The sequence below is a fragment of the Chiloscyllium plagiosum genome, unplaced genomic scaffold, assembly GCF_037043375.1.
Source record: "Chiloscyllium plagiosum isolate Xiang-an unplaced genomic scaffold, Cpla_swu_hap1 HiC_scaffold_9, whole genome shotgun sequence".
NCBI lineage: Eukaryota > Metazoa > Chordata > Chondrichthyes > Orectolobiformes > Hemiscylliidae > Chiloscyllium > Chiloscyllium plagiosum.
This window is the reverse complement of record NW_028270147.1, coordinates 42,792,726-42,805,541: the sequence shown is the minus strand read 5'-3', so window position 1 is coordinate 42,805,541 and position 12,816 is coordinate 42,792,726. Positions and strand designations below refer to the sequence as shown.

Below are 12,816 nucleotides of genomic sequence, written 5' to 3'. Positions count from 1 at the left end.
AGTACACCCTCAGCAGGTCCCCTTCCAGCCGTCCCTGCTCTAAGGAAAACACATCCAACCTATTTATTCTCTCTTCAGAGCTGAATCACCCCAACTCAGTCAATATCCTGGTGAATCTCCTCTGCACCTTCTCTATTGCAATCACATCTTTTCTTTATATCCCTTTTACTCGAGAAATATTGCATCATAGTACAAAATGAACTATTTTGAGGCTTCTAGTACAACCGCAGAATGCTGATGTTTGCAAAAGAACTCCTTGTGCTCAAAACATACTCCAGCAAAGAGAAAATGTAACAGTGAATCAGCAAAATATGAGCAGGGTCAAGGAACAAACATACCACCCAAAAATGGTGAAGGAAGTAAATGTTTCAAGGCAGAGCATGTAAATTGCAACCCAGCAGATACTAAAAATAGAAGATGTGATCAAGATCTCATTATTATTTATGGGACTTGCTTTGTACAAAATTGCATTTCTCAACAGTATTTTGTTGGCTGTTAATATTGTATTATGACACAAATTCCGTACCGATAAGCCTGTACCTTTAATCAATTACATAGCATCACAACCATGAGATGCTCTGGCATAAAGATACTCTCCCCACTTTCAGCCACTCAGTGTAATAGAGTCAGTGTAATCAGCTGTGTGTAAGAACAGAACCCAGACTATGTGTGTAAGCCTGCGATATTGCAACCACATAAGTAGTGTTATAAATAAATTTCAAATATCGCAATATTATGGTCATTTATTTTCCTAACGTTTCTCTCACAACAAAATTTTTAATTAACCCCTTCTGATTGCATAAAACTAAATTTAGAATAATCTGATCCCTAGTTGATACCTCAACATGCTAGTCTAAAACATCACCTTGTACAGAGTCTAGGAACCACTCTGCCTCAGTTTTGTTGCTGATTTGATTTGCCCAGTCTCTATGCAGATTAAGATCATTCATGATTACTGCAGCACCTTTGTTGCATGTATCACCAACTGTCTATTTAATGCCATTAGTTAGCACAGTGGCTGGGCAGCTGGATTGTGATGCAGAGTGAGGCCAACAGTGCACGTTCTATTCCCAAACCAGCTGAGGTTACCATGAAGGCTTCCCCTTCTCAACCTCACCCCTCACCTGAAGTGTAGTGACCCTCAGGTTAAACCACCAACAGTCATCTCTTTTGAACAAGAGAGTGGGACAATGGTGCCCTTACCTTTTAACTTACCACTGTAAGAATTTTGTCAGAAATTTTGTTATTCAAAGAAAAAAAACAATGAATGTAGGTTTGCTTGTTGTGCTGGGCAGTTCATTTCCAGACATTTTGTCACCCTACTATTAATATCCTCAGTGGGCCTCAGGCAAAGCAGTGCACCTGATTCCTGCTTTCTATTTATATGTTTGGGTTTCTTTGGGTTGGTGATATCAGTTCTGAAACTCTATCAACAAACACATCAAGTTAGACCCATCTACCACCCCCTGAGAAAAACAGGAAATAACATCACCACAGGAAATGACATCACCAACCCAAAGAAACGAAAACATATACATAGAAAGCAGGAATCATGTACACTGCTTCACCTGAGGCCCACTGAAGATGTCACCCAGTAGGGTGACAAAACGTCTGGAAATGAACCTCCCACTTCAGCGAGCAAACCCACATCCAGAACCTCAACTTGAGCTACAAATCTTCTCAAAACTCCCTAAAAAAAAATCAATCTTTGCTTTGTGTATTAGCAGATAACTGATGAGAAACAACAGACAATAAAATCTTTATTTCATTTTGGGCTTTGAAGACTTAAGAAGAATAAAGCCCTTTGGTATTTCTGATGATGACCACAAAGATTGTGACAATATTTTTCAGATTTTGGTGTATCAACTTAAAGTCTGAGTCAATTTCAGAATTCGCAGACTAAAGTTCATGTCTTACTGACAACAGCTAGGTGAACAGATTGCACAAGGTTGTTTGTACACTGATGCTGTTTTTCATTGATTGGTTGAGAATTTGCCCTTTCATTGTCTTCAAAAACATTTATTCTTTCCTCAACAGGGCATTTACAGAGAAAGTTGAGTGGAAGACTAGTTGCTCCTGGGCACTTTCTAGATTCCTCTACACATGTGTGTGTGTGTGTGTGTATGTGTGTATATATGTGTGCGTGTGTGTGTGAGAGAGAGAGAGAAAAATTTTTGATGCTTCCCTTTGCATGTTAAGTAGCACTCGGTTGCCTTCACACAAGCCATGGTCAGCTGTTCAGGAGCGAATCAAAATGCTGAAGCCAAACAATTATCCCTTTAGTTTAGAACCCATCGGCTCCATGGTATCTGCTCTGCTCTCACTGTTCCAGAAAAATGCAACATTGCACACAACTCACAATGCGCTATAGTGACATGATTTGTAAAACTGCAGCCATCTTTTTGAAGAGTGTCCTTGGTTTAAAGCTGTCTCCTCGTATTTTAGTTCATAATCAAAAAAAGGAAATAAAAATAGGTGGGCTTCATACTATTATAATTACTGATTCAGAACAAACACCTTGTATTTCTCTCCCAGCCATTTAAGCCTGCTCATGAGATTGGAAAACTGGACAATACTTCCACAAACATTTGCAAGACAATATACAAAGAAACAATATGTTCTACTAGTCAACACGGGTACAGATTGCAATTTTCATGTGCTGAAACGTTGCTTAGGTGCAGGACTGAGGACATTTGAACTTGTGACCAGCCTATTATATCAAGACTTAGAGGTGATGACTTCAGCAATTGAGCTTGTTGCAAAATTGTCTACATTCAAAATACATGAAGGAAAAGATCATTCAGTTCAAGCACCATGTTCCTGACTACCTCCTGCAGCTAGCTAATTTTCCAGGAGCAGCAAAAAATGGAGGGAAAAAGCTGAAACCAGTTTAGAAATGAGCATTATTATATTCATTTTCAATCCCTAAAAGCAGTCAAACAGGCAACAAGAGGATTCAGCAATGAATGAGTTGCCATTAATGTCAACAGATCTGACTTCTGTAACTCTAGATATCTTCCCTTACGTGAATTTTCTTCAGCCCACCTATTATTTTGAAAAAAATAACAGACTTTTCCTGATTTCCTGAGGTCAGCCAAGTGGACCTCATAGAATATGAGTTCCTGAGTGGGGTGGTTAATCTGGTCCAATCAGGAGGAGCCTTGGCTGACTGACAAGCGCGTCAGAGGTTCTGCTCACTCTGAGACCTGGCTCTGAGAAAGCTGGATCCGTGTCAAGGACTCTACACATGTAAATAAAGTGTGATATGATAATGGGATACCGGCCTCTGTGGAGTTATTTCATTTTCCACTAGTCAAGACAACTTGATATTCATTAGGAGAGAGTGAGGACTGCAGATGCTGGAGATCAGAGCTGAAAATGTGTTGCTGGAAAAGTGCAGGAGGTCAGGCAGCATCCAAGGAGCAGGAGAATCAATGTTTTGGGCATGAGCCTGAAGAAGGGCTCATGCCCAAAACGTCGATTCTCCTGCTCCTTGGCTGCTGCCTGACCTGCTGAGCTTTTCCAGCAACACATTTTCAACTTGATATCCATACTGAGCTTCCTCTATTAGTTGGACTTAGCCATGGGACAATTATTCCAGGATGTTAATTTTGATATGACATGGTATTTAGAAACACACAAGATAATCAAATCAAGTAAATACAGTTTCATGAAGTGGATATCATGCCTGATAAATTTATTAACATTCTTTAAAGAGGTAACAAGGGTATATAAAGGGGGAACCAGTGGATGTAATAAATTTAGATTTCCAAAAGACAATTGATAAAGGTACTTGATAAGATGAAAGCCCATGGCATTGGAGATAGTGTATTAACATGGATAGAACATTGGCTAATAGACTTGGGATAAAGGTTGCATTTTGAGTTTGGCAACCTGCAACTAATGGATCACCAGAGGGCTCAGTGCTGTGGCCACAATTACTTGCAGCATATGTTAGTGACTTGGATGAGGGAAGTGAGTGTACTATCACCAAGTTTGCAAATGACGCAACAATAGGTGGTAAGGCAAGGTCACAAAGAGTCTGCAAAGGGAATGTAGACAGGTTAAGTAAGTAGGCAAAAATTTGGCAGATGAAAATAATGTGGAAAAATGTGAGGTTATGCATTTTTGCAGGAAGATTAGAGGAGTTGAAAATTATTTAATACGGAAAGACAGAAGAAAGCTGCAGATCAGAAAGATTTAGAAGTCCTTTTGGGTAAACACAAAATGCTCACAATCAACTTCAGAAGGTAATAGGGAAGGCAAGTGGAATGTTGTCCTTTATTTCAAAGGGAATTGAGTATAAATCTAGGCAAGTCTTGTTAAAGCTATACAAGGCACTAGTTAGACCACACTTAGACCATTGTGGAAAGATATCCTGAGATTGCAGGCAGTCCAAATCAAGTTCAGTAGGTTGATTCCTGGTAAGGAGGGATTTTATTATTAGGAGAGATTGAGAGATTGAGCCTGAACTCATTGTAATTTAGAAGAATGAGCGGTGACCTTATTGGAACTTACAAAATTCTTAGAAGACTTGACAAGATAGTTTTGGAAACGTCGTTTCCCTTGTAGGAAAATCTAAAGATGACATAAACTCAAAGGAAGGGGGCATCCAGTAAGGACAAAGATAAAGAGGATGTTTTTTTTCTCTCAAAGAGTAGTGAATCTGTGGAATTCTTTACTGTGGAGGGCTGCCAAGGTTGAGTTGTTAAATATATTTAACAAATTTTTAATCAGGTTTGCACAACTGAGTTAAATTTTAAGATAGCATTGGTGCAGTCATTTTATTTTGCACTGATGCTAGTATTGCAGAGTGGGAATACACTGTGTGAATGATGGAAGTTAAATGCATTTGGAATGCAAAATGGGTGATATTAGGCAGATTACCTATGATTAACTTCTACTAAAGTCAATGAGAAGGAAAAATTAGGCAGTGTGTATAATGGGTAATGGTCACTGGTATGGTCACATGGGCCAACTAGCAGATTGTTTGCTCTACTGTCTGTTTGCATTGGCAGTTCACCGAATAGGGAGATGAGGGTGAATATTGCCATCGCTGGCCCAATTTAACAAAACCACAATGTCCTGTCTTGGAACTATATTGCCATTCCTTCACTGTTGCTTGGTCAAACTCCTGGGCATACCAACACATGAAGAACCCACCACTGTTGGAGAAGGCAGCACAATATAATTTTCTCCAAGGTAATTAGGACAATATATGCTGGCCTAGTCACAACATCTACACCCCATGAACAAAGCTTTTAAAAACTCCATTTAGACCAGCTGCCAATGAACAGTGCACATTGACCATCTATTACATTTAAATTAATCAAAATGATCAATGTGGGTCCCTACTTATTCTCCATGATTGCATCCAATTCTGTCTCATGTTATATTAGGAGTCAACTCCAACCTGGAGCCATTAAACTGCATGATACCAAGCTCCATTTGTTCTCAATTTCTTAATTTTGACAATATAAACTTTTACTTATGAAGCTGTCATCAATTATTTTCAAAAATACTTTGATGACGTCTCAAGGTAAACAAACTCCTGTTTCCCATGGGACAGGTTTTAATAATAAGCTCAACTGAGCATGATGTAATGTCACATTTACCATGAACAAGTCAAATGGACATTAGGACTGTCTGACAGGAAGTTGTACCAGATCCATTAATAGCTATTATAGATTAATACTGACCTCTACTGGAAAATTATTTAATAAACAGTGTTTCTCATAGGACAATCACTGCCTTCATTGTCGACAAGATCTTAACGAGATTTATGATTAATGTAAAATTAATGCCATTACTTCATTTGTCAGATTAAACAAATATGATTTCAATATAAGCTACAGTGAGTTTAAAAAATACTAGGATTGAAATGTGATGTTTATTTTGTTGCAAAATATAGTAGAATTTTTTAAATTGCCTGGAGAACAGAATTATACAGTAAACTGAGAGTGACGTATACCATTTGACATCTCAGTGGGAATAATTAGGCACAGATTCTTTTTTTTTGCAGCTTAACCTCAGATGGCATTTCCTATGCACGGAAGAATTTGCATTGCCGCATAAGGAATTGTTTGCTACAGAAAAGCACAGCCAATATTGCCCATGATAACGTAAGTGACATGCAAGTTTATTTCTTTTTCCTCTAATATAAAGCAGTACAAGACCGAGGGACACCATCTGCTGAATTATTGCTTATAATAACATTTTCTCTTCATGATTTTCCTTTTGAATTTCTTCAGGAAACTCAGGAATTCCTTGGGGAGCAGAATTTTCTTGAAACTAACCTGAAATTGACAGATAAGATAACAATTGGTGCAGTATTGACAGCTTTAATAATTATGTGTTCATGCATTGTGAAAGATCTTTTTCATTGGAAGCTTTTGCCCTCTTCTTTCTCAGGAACAAGAGTAAGCCATTCAGCCCCTGGAGAATGATCCACCATTCAATTAGATTGGGGTTTTCAGATGGTCATTTACCTCAGGGAACAGGCAAGGTACTACTTACAGTTATTTTGAAAATAATTCTTATGGGCTAAAGATCTATTTTAATTACTAGACCCAATACCACACATTGACACCGTTAGAGATTGAGATTCTGCTGCTTTCAGCTCATGAAATTCTATCCTGCCACTTGCCCCGTAATGTAGTAAATGAAAGCATATGCTTTTAGCCCTCTATCTTTTAAAAATACTTTAAATCTTCACTTTCTGTTCCAACATTTTCTCCCTCTTTCCGTTCATTTTTAGCATCTATTTCTATTTTAGTAAGTTCATTGGTTAAAGAGAAAATCAGTCCTTTAGAATTAGAATTTTAAAAAGCCCTCAGTGTTGAAACAGGCAATTCAGCCCAACAAGTCCACAACCGACTCTCTGAACAGCTTCATAACCGCACCCACTCCCCAACCCCCTCTCCCTTGTGGACTTGCATTTCCCATGGCTGATCCACCTAACCTACATATCCCTGGACACTATGCGCAATTTAGCATGGCCAATCCACTCACCCTGCGCATCTTTTATGGGTAGTACAGTGGCTCAGTGGTTAGCACTGCTGCCTCACAGCGCCAGGGACCCGGGTTTGGTTACCGCCTCGGGTGACTGTCTGTGTGGAGTTGCACATTCTTCCTGTGTCTGTGTGGGTATCCTACAGGTGCTCCGGTTTTCTCCCATAATCCAAAGACGTGCAGGTCAGGTGAATTGGCCATGCTAAATTGCCCATAGTGTTAGGTACATTAGTCAGGAATAAATGTAGGATTAAGGAATGGGTCTGAGTGGGTTACTCTTCGAAGGGTCAGTGTGGATTTGTTGGGCTGAAGGGTCTGTTTCCAGATTAATTAGATTAGATTAAATCTAATATAATCTAATCTTTGGACTGTGGAAGCAAACCAGAGCATTCAGAGTAAAATACGCAGACACGGGGAGAATGTTCAAACTCCACACAGACAGTCATTGGAGGCTGGAATTGATCCACTGAGTCACCGTGCTGAACTTCCAACATTTGGAATTATCACTTGCTGAGAAGTCTATTTTCTTTAAATGTAGAATCCCCTACCTAGATGACCAATGGAACTCTGCACATTGTAGTCTGCACTAGACTGCACTAGATTTGTTTTGAATTAACCTTTTTTTTCAGTATGATAAAGTTATGATGGCCCCAGAGTTTCCTTGCTGTAATCAGGTCCTTAAATTACTTCAAGCCAATTGATTCAGAACTTCAACATTTTGCAAAACCAATAATAGGATAGCAGTTGAGACAAAGAGGTTTATACAAAATTACACAAAATTATTAAATCTCCATCTCACTAAAATAATTTGACTATAGTACCAAGGATGATGATAAATGCTAACCTTTTTATCTAGATGACATATCCATAAATTCCAACTCAATTTGGTGGGCATTTATTCAGTAATGTGCCCAAACATAGAATATATTACGATTGGCAATTTTTTTTTATCCCTTTTGGGCAAATAGGAAAAGGTTCAAACTCATGTTCAATTTAACTAGAAATTTTCTATTCAACCTTCTGGCTACAAGGCCAAGTTTTCAGTCTCTTCTTTTCGGCATTTTAATCATATTAGTCGCTCAAGGCTGATGGCCTGATGCCAAATATAAGCAAGTTGAATAATAAAAGTTTCCTTAAAAATAGCAAGTAAGCATCAAACATTGAAATAAAAATCAGGGTAAATACCTGTGCTTTGTGAACTGCACCTCACAAAAATCAGTGTCCAGAATAATTATCCCTTGAGATACAATTGTAGATGGATTCATGAAAAATGAAAATGACACAAATTAACTTCCAGGTGGTAACTTATTGATGATGAACAATCTTTCAAAATCTGAATTTCCTAATTAGTTCCCAGGATAACCTTCATGGAGAATATAGCTCTGTATTCAAAATCAAGCCTTTAAAAATCACAGGGCATGCATATTGAAACAAATGTACACCAAAACAATCAGACATGCTTGTGGCACATATGTTACTGAAGATTTACTCATGTACCCCTTTGAAATACTAAGTAATTTCTCTTTCTGATTTAATCTTTATAAGTATTTCCCAACAGCAGCAACACAATCATTTAATACTGAACAAGTATTTGTCCGGGACAAATGCTAGATTCAAACTCATATCTTGCAACTATGAGCACTAAGAGACTATTACTTTAGGTATACAGCTAAGATAACTGACATACTGATGGATTCTTGTACTTAGTATTCAACCAATATTTGTCCCAAACAGTTAAGGTGATAACCTTACATTCCTGTCAAATAAGACCACAATGAATTTGGTCCTAAATTTGAACCCAGAATGTGTTCAGATTCTTCCATGGAAAATGGTGACATTGGATTCAACTAATGCAGTCATTTGTGGCCTGGCACAGGAAAATCTGACCATGTAACCAACCATAAGAAGCCAGCTGGCTCATCGGTGTCCTTGAACTGTTCATTGATCAACATCTGGTCTCCATGTGATTCCAATTCTAATTCCTGTGGTTGACACTTGATGTTGCCTGAAGAGGCTTGACAAATCTGTCAGTTGTGAACATCTCCACAAATATCTCTGGTAAACATGGCATATTAGGGAAAGGCTTAGACAATCTCAGCTCAGTTAAATCTAAAAACATTCCTCAAAATTTGTGCGAAGATTTGTTGCTCGGGTGCTCGTTGTTGTGGTTCTGTTCGCCGAGCTGGAAGTTTTTGTTGCAAACGTTTCGTCCCCTGGCAAGGCGACATCATCAGTGCTTGGGAGCCTCCTGCAAAGCACTTCTTTGATGTTTCCTCCGGTGTTTATAGTGATCTGTCCCTGCCGCTTCCGGTTGTCAGTTTCAGCTGTCCGCTGTAGTGGTTGGTATATTGGGTCCAGGTCGATGTGTTTGTTGATGGATTTTGTGGATGAATGCCATGCCTCTAGGAATTCCCTGGCTGTTCTCTGTCTGGCTTGCCCTATGATAGTAGTGTTGTCCCAGACGAATTCATGTTGCTTGTTGTCTGCGTGTGTGGCTACTAAGGATAGCAGAAGAGGAACACCTATACAAGGTATTCGCCAAAAACGGATACCCGCGCAACTTCATCAACAGATGCCTAAGAGAAAGATCACGGAACGAGGACATACCACAACCAAAAGGACTAGCCACACTACCATACATCAGGAGCATCTCAGAACTGACAGCCACACTACTGCGACCCCTAGGACTCATAACGGCACACAAACCAACAGCCACGCTCAGACAACAAATCACCAGAACGAAAGACCCGATACCCAACATGAGCAAAACTAATGTAGTGTACAAAATACCATGCAAGGACTGCACAAAACACTATATAGGACAAACAGGAAGACAGCTAACAATCCGCATACATGAACATCAACTAGCCACGAAACGACACGACCAGCTATCCTTAGTAGCTACACACGCAGACAACAAGCAACATGAATTCGACTGGGACAACACTACTATCATAGGGCAAGCCAGACAGAGAACAGCCAGGGAATTCCTAGAGGCCTGGCATTCATCCACAAACTCCATCAACAAACACATCGACCTGGACCCAATATACCAACCACTACAGCGGACAGCTGAAACTGACAACCGGAAGCGGCAGGGACAGACCACTATAAACACCGGAGGAAACATCAAAGAAGCGCTTCGCAGGAGGCTCCCAAGCACTGATGATGTCGCCTAGCCAGGGGACAAAACGTTTGCAACAAAAACTTCCAGCTCGGCGAACAGAACCACAACAAAAACATTCCTACTCACTGAGAATTACTTGGATATGAGGACAGTTGACCAATAACAAGTAAAACCGCAATGTCACAGAGTCATACACAATCAGGATACAGACTCTCCTCACCATCCCAGACAAACAGAATAGGACTAAAGAGATGACAGCGCTGTGGCATATAATCAGATGGAAGAGGGTCTGGGTGTCATCCACATTGACGTTAGGTTCTAGATGTACCAAAGCTTTAGGTCGAACAAAGTTCTTGATTGTTTGTTGTCTTTTCTCCTCAATTAATGAATCAGTATCCTTCTATTGATGGAAGCTAATATATAGAATGGTCTCAAAATGGAATACTTCATGTGCACTGCTGCCACTTGAACGTGATCCATTGCTGGAAGAGTCCTGAAAAGCATTTATGTTGGATTGGTATGTGTCAATAGATTCAGGAACAGATTCTGCAGGTTAGAAATGGAAAATGTAACCTTATGTTTAAGAAAGGAGAGATGAATCAATTTGATAAGCAGGTTCTTGGAGCTATAGACAGATGAGGAATGGGCGCATTACTAGTGCAAACACTAATTAACCATTACAAACATAAGTAGAACAGGACTTCACCAGAAATGTCTTCCCTCAGGTTCCAACTCTATGTGACCTGACACCACTGATGATCCAGGTTAGATATTACTACATAGCTATCGATCCATATATTACACCTCCACTCAAATTATCTCTACTCATAAACTGTTTACGTCACACACTACAAATTAATTAAACTGTTATGTTCTTCCTTCGTCTGCCCTCCTCCTATCTCAGTCCTTTCCGTTGTAGTAATAGGACAGAGAGTATGGAAAAAGTCAGGAGTCTAACTTCAGGCACAACAGGTAACGGAACAAGTATGACAAGGGGGGTAGTCAACACAGCACTGAGGATGTTGTGCTTAAATGCACACAGTATATGAAACAAGGTGAATGAGCTTATAAAGCAGGTTGAAATTAGCAGATACGATGTCAGTGGTATCACAGAGACATGACCATAAAGCGATCAGGAATGGGAACTAAATATCTAAGGATAAACAACCTATTGAAAGGAGAGGCAGATGAACAGAGTGGGGTGAGGTCTTATTGTAAAAAAAAAAATTAATGATGAAGGGCTTATGCTCAAAACATTGATTCTCCTGCTCCTCGGGTGCTGTGCACTTCCAGCGCCACAATCTTGACTCTGATCTCCAGCATCTGCAGTCCTCACTTTCACCTAGTTGATGTCAACCCAACTGTGAAGCCTCTTCCAAGGATGCCTACGTTGAAGAAGTTCTCCTCCTCTCTTTACAAGGACCTCAGTGAGTCTCTATCTCTCTTACTGCACTCTCCAGGTCATCTCCTCTGCCCTGAAGCTCTTCAGCTACGTCCTTAAGCAGACTCACTACCACAGCCACATCTCCTCCTCAGTGCCTGCCAATGGAACCAAATGATTCCACATGAACTCTGATTCCTCATGAAGGGTGCTTGTCCGAAACGTCCACCCTCCTGCTCCTCAGATGCTGCCTGACCAGCTGTGCTTTTCCAGCATCACACTCTCAACTCAACTATTGAAGTGTGGTGGAGGCAAGTTAAATTGTGGCTTTCAAAAGAATATTAAATAATTTATTAATAATATCAATATACTATAATATTGATTTATTAATAATGAATATTTGCAGGATTATGAGATAAAGACAGGGAATGTAGCTGTAGGGAACCAAGAGAGTCAGGCTAAGGCAAATATCTTCTTTTCTCTATTGCATCCATACTACAAGTCGAGAAGTGCTGAAAAAATTTAACAAAAAATGTCAAGTACATGATCCTACCACTTACCTTACAATTGGCTGCGTCCAGATGAAACACAATGAAGTACACTGGATACTAAAAAAGCCTGAAAGTCCTGACAACAACCTGGTGATAAGAAAACAAAGGGCTCTGAATGCTGGACATCTGAAACAGTCAAAAACAAAATTTGCTGGAGAAACTCAGCAGGTCTGGCAGTATCTGTCAACAGAAAACAGAGTTGACATTTTCAGTCCAGCGATGCTTCTTCAGAACGTTCTGAACCAAAACGCTTCACTACAAATCATCTAGTAATTTATGCTCACAGGATATCTCTTCCTCAACATATGTTGCTGGATAATTTATTCATTAAAAAAGGCATACACATTTAGCTAGCTGTTATTTTGCGAGCAATGTCTGGGCTGTAGTACTTCAGACAAAGTAGAACACCAATAAACTTTAAAAATAAACCTAGAAACTTTGCTTGCCCTGACCAACCTCCAGGGGCCCCTTAATGGCTACCCTTTAAACTACTGGATATTGGCTACAAACAGCAAAGGAAACAGTCTAACATGCAGAAACCATGCTCCACACATAGAAATATTAACAATTGAAATCAAAAATCCAATATCTAGCCTCAAGGCCTCAACTTGCCTGTTTGGAAGGGATTGTTGATCCTCTTAAGATTTGTCTGAAGATTCAACAAGAGACGGCAAAATGTCTACCAGACTGGTTTCCACAAGCCACCTACTTTTCAAGGGACAAACAAGCCAAGTCACCTCTTGGTT

At 39.7% G+C, this 12,816-nt stretch overlaps 1 long non-coding RNA gene across 1 annotated transcript in view; it reads left to right on the top strand.

Annotated features, from left to right (window-relative positions):
* The first annotated feature begins 6,040 nt into the window (after positions 1–6,040).
* LOC122554764 (uncharacterized) overlaps positions 6,041–12,816 on the top strand; it is a 29,093-nt gene continuing 22,317 nt past the window's right edge. The window contains exons 1-2 of the long non-coding RNA XR_015758029.1: positions 6,041–6,122; positions 6,412–6,505. This is a non-coding gene — a long non-coding RNA (uncharacterized LOC122554764). The remainder of the gene's footprint in view (positions 6,123–6,411; positions 6,506–12,816) is intronic.